Source organism: Branchiostoma lanceolatum, chromosome 4 (assembly GCF_035083965.1).
Source record: "Branchiostoma lanceolatum isolate klBraLanc5 chromosome 4, klBraLanc5.hap2, whole genome shotgun sequence".
Lineage (NCBI taxonomy): Eukaryota > Metazoa > Chordata > Leptocardii > Amphioxiformes > Branchiostomatidae > Branchiostoma > Branchiostoma lanceolatum.
The window spans coordinates 12485318-12490119 of NC_089725.1; positions in this window are offsets into that span (position 1 = coordinate 12485318).

Consider the following 4802-nt stretch of genomic DNA (forward strand, 5'->3'; position numbering starts at 1 on the left):
CAGTGGTCCGAGGTTGCCAATGCGTACCTTTCCACCGATCCTTATCTACCGGTGATCTGCAACTTCAAACCACAAGAAGCATGGACACCCCATGGACGCGAACTACAGTCTGGTAACTTCCGCATGCAGCGTGCAGTACTGTCTGTGAAAATAGCCCTGTAAAATAAACATGAACCGCAAGGTGACGCTGCTACACGGTGACCCGTTCTTTCTTGAGTAGGTTCTGGGTCGGAGTTCAATTATGTTTAGCCATACCTAGTATGGCTCAACATATTGTTTTTGTTCACGTTCTTCTTCTTCTTCTCCTGCCAAGTCTTCAAATGGAATCTACTCCGTCATTTTTGGGCCAAACGACCTGAAATTTGGCATGGAGGTAAAGATGGCAAATACCCTTAGGTGCTTTTTCATTTCTTTCGAAACAGGCCTTAAAAACATTTTTATGGAGTTTTTTTGGGGCATTTTTAGACAATTTTTATATTTTGGGCTCCTGTGCCCTGGTATTGCTAGCAAGTGACCTGAAATTCGGTACAAGGGTGCCTTGAACATGTCCCTACAGGATTTCAATCACAATTCTGGTGTACATCACTTCAGAATGCTTCGTTTTGGGGACTTTTGGACCCATTTTCAGACCAAAAACAGGCCAAAAGTGGTATCCACGTTCCATGTTCTATTTGCTGCTGGCCAAGGAATCCATGTTCTATCTAAGGATCCCCGCGTTCCATTTGCTACTGGCCAAAGAACACTGTTCTATTTAGGTCACCTGAGGTCATATTGCAGGAACACACGCAAGCCTTTGCAGTAAGAAGCTCTTGGGGTCTCGCAGAACTTGTAGAGAGAGTTTTTGTACGGGTGATTTTGGAACAGTCCATTTATGCATCAGGAGGGAGATTGTCGAAGTATAATGCTCTCGCAAATGTTGCCTTTCTACATGCAGTTAATATTTCGATTTGCCCAGGTGTTATTTTGGGACAGCCCACTTCTTGCATGGGGAGGAGTATGGCTAAACATGCTGTATTTGCTCAGGGGCAAATGACGGCCTTTCTAGTATCGTGCTTTGTTCTTATTCTCGAGTTATGAGACTTTAAAAGTTAACCCTAACCCTAACTCAGGTGTTAGGGTTAGGGTTAGAGCACAAGTTTCTTCAAACGGGCCAAACTTGGACTCATTCGAAAGGTCTTTTGGCCAGGAGTTTGAAACTGAAAACGGATTTCAAATATCGTGCTTTGTTATCGAGTTATGAGACTTGAAAAGTTAATCCTTACCCTAACCCTAGGTGTTAGGGTTAGGGTTAGGGTTAGAGCACAAGTTTCTTCAAACGGGCCAAACTTGGGCTCATTCGAAAGGTCTTTTGGCCAGGAGTTTGAAACTGAAAACGGATTTCAAATATCGTGCTTTGTTATCGAGTTATGAGACTTGAAAAGTTTAACCCTAACCCTAACCCTAGGTGTTGATCCTAACCCTAACCCTAACCCTAACCATTCTTCAAACGGGCCAAACTTGGGCTCATTCGAAAGGTCTTTTGGCCAGGAGTTTGAAACTGAAAACAGATTTCAAATATCGTGCTTTGTTATCGGGTTATGAGACTTTTAAAGTTAACCCTAACCCTAACTCAGGTGTTAGGGATAGGGTTAGAGCACAAGTTTCTTCAAACGGGCCAAACTTGTGCTCATTCGAAAGGTCTTTTGGCCAGGAGTTTGAAACTGAAAACGGATTTCAAATATCGTGCTTTGCTATCGAGTTATGAGACTTTAAAAGTTAACCCTAACCCTAACCCTAGGTGTTGATCCTAACCCTAACCCTAACCATTCTTCAAACGGGCCAAACTTGAAATCATTTGAAAGGTCTTTTGGCCAGGAGTTTGAAACTGAAAACGGATTTCAAATATCGTGCTTTGTTATCGAGTTATGAGACTTTAAAAGTTAACCCTAACCCTAACCCTAGGTGTTGATCCTAACCCTAACCCTAACCCTAACCATTCTTCAAACGGGCCAAGTTGAGCTCATTCGAAAGGTCTTTTGGCCAGGAGTTTGAAACTGAAAACGGATTTCAAATATCGTGCTTTGTTATTGGGTTATGAGACTTTAAAAGTTAACCCTAATCCTAACCCTAGGTGTTGATCCTAACCCTAACCCTAACCCTAACCATTCTTCAAACGGGCCAAGTTGAGCTCATTCGAAAGGTCTTTTGGCCAGGAGTTTGAAACTGAAAACGGATTTCAAATATCGTGCTTTGTTATTGGGTTATGAGACTTTAAAAGTTAACCCTAACCCTAACCCTAGGTGTTAGGATATAGTAGAGTGGATTCATTCCTCAAGCTAACCGACATCTTTCACACCGCATGTGAAAGATGTCGGTTAGCTTGAGGAATGAATCCACTCTACTATATACTAACCCTAGGTGTTAGGGTTAGGGTTAGGGTTAGAGCACAAGTTTCTTCAAACGGGCCAAACTTGGACTCATTCGAAAGGTCTATTGGCCAGGAGTTTGAAACTGAAAACAGATTTCAAATATCGTGCTTTGTTATCGACTTATGAGACTTGAAAAGTTAACCCTAACCCTAACCCTAGGTGTTAGGGTTAGGGTTAGGGTTAGAGCACAAGTTTCTTCAAACGGGCCAAACTTGGACTCATTCGAAAGGTCTTTTGGCCAGGAGTTTGAAACTGAAAACGGATTTCAAATATCGTGCTTTGTTATCGAGTTATGAGACTTTAAAAGTTAACCCTAACCCGAACCCTAGGTGTTGATCCTAACCCTAACCCTAACCATTCTTTAAACGGGCCAAACTTGGGCTCATTCGAAAGGTCTTTTGGCAAGGAGTTTGAAATTAGGTTTCAAATATAGTGCTTTGTTATCGGGTTATGAGACTTTTAAAGTTAACCCTAACTCAGGTGTTAGGGTTAGGGTTAGAGCACAAGTTTCTTCAAACGGGCCAAACTTGGACTCATTCGAAAGGTCTTTTGGCCAGGAGTTTGAAACTGAAAGCGGATTTCAAATATCGTGCTTTGTTATCGAGTTATGAGACTTTAAAAGTTAACCCTAATCCTAACCCTAGGTGTTGATCCTAACCCTAACCCTAACCATTCTTCAAACGGGCCAAACTTGGGCTCATTTGAAAGGTCTTTTGGCCAGGAGTTTGAAACTGAAAACGGATTTCAAATATCGTGCTTTGTTATCGAGTTATGAGACTTTAAAAGTTAACCCTAACCCTAACCCTAGGTGTTGATCCTAACCCTAACCCTAACCATTCTTCAAACGGGCCAAACTTGGGCTCATTCGAAAGGTCTTTTGGCCAGGAGTTTGAAACTGAAAACGGATTTCAAATATCGTGCTTTGTTATCGAGTTATGAGACTTTAAAAGTTAACCCTAACCCTAACCCTAGGTGTTGATCCTAACCCTAACCCTAACCATTCTTCAAACGGGCCAAACTTGAACTCATTCGAAAGGTTTTTTGGCCAGGAGTTTGAAACTGAAAACGGATTTCAAATATCGTGCTTTGTTATCGAGTTATGAGACTTTAAAAGTTAACCCTAACCCTAACCCTAGGTGTTGATTCTAACCCTAACCCTAACCTTAACCATTCTTCAAACGGGCCAAACTTGAACTCATTTGAAAGGTCTTTTGGCCAGGAGTTTGAAACTGAAAACGGATTTCAAATATCGTGCTTTGTTATCGAGTTATGAGACTTTAAAGGTTAACCCTAACCCTAACCCTAGGTGTTGATCCTAACCCTAACCCTAACCATTCTTTAAACGGGCCAAACTTGGGCTCATTTGAAAGGTCTTTTGTCCAGGAGTTTGAAACTGAAAACGGATTTCAAATATCGTGCTTTGTTATCGAGTTATGAGACTTTTAAAGTTAACCCTAACCCTAACCCTAGGTGTTGATTCAACCCTAACCCTAACCCTAACCATTCTTCAAACGGGCGAAACTTGAGCTCATTCGAAAGGTCTTTTGGCCAGGAGTTTGAAACTGAAAACAGATTTCAAATATCGTGCTTTGTTATCGAGTTATGAGACTTTAAAAGTGGATTCATTCCTCAAGCTAACCGACATCTTTCACACCGCATTAATCTATACTTTAAATGCGTAATTATAAGCCTCCGATCAAGGAGGTTGGTTCGATCGACTTACTGTTGATTTAAGCGGGAAAAGTGAGACATCACAAATCACATCTCACATCGCGTCGTTTAATTTATGACGGCTCATGTTGATCAGCTTTAATCCTCAACATTTACGAACAGTGCCCTAAAACAACTTTTGCATTCCTGTTTATGGCACAGCAATAACAATTCATGAAAACTGACTACGAGAAGAGATTAAAGTTATTGAGTTTAACTACTCTACTCTAACAGGTTGTCGTATTTCAAAGAGCACCGGCCTTTGCTGTTTTCGCAATGCAGTACATTGTTGACAACACGTCTACTGTTGTCAGCCACGCAGACATTCAACCTTTTCTCACGTAACTTCGACAAAGAGTTGCGCGAGCAAGATAGTCCAGAGACTGGCTTTCTGAAATCGATTTTTGAGGCGCGCCAGTTTACGTTTGAAAAAAAAGCGCATGCAATAAACTATAAAGTTTGCCTTTTAATTGTTTTTATCAATTTTTTTCTGTGTAATACCATAAAAACTCCTTTTTTTTGTACCAAGAAGGTTAAAATCTTATTTCCTTCCTTAGTTGTACGAAGCTTGGACCACGAAAAAACTTTGTCATACATAAAAACAACACACACATGAGACTGGCGCCCTTTGAAAAGGCACTTCCGGGTTGCTCATGAATAATTCATGAGGTAGCGCGTGGCGCG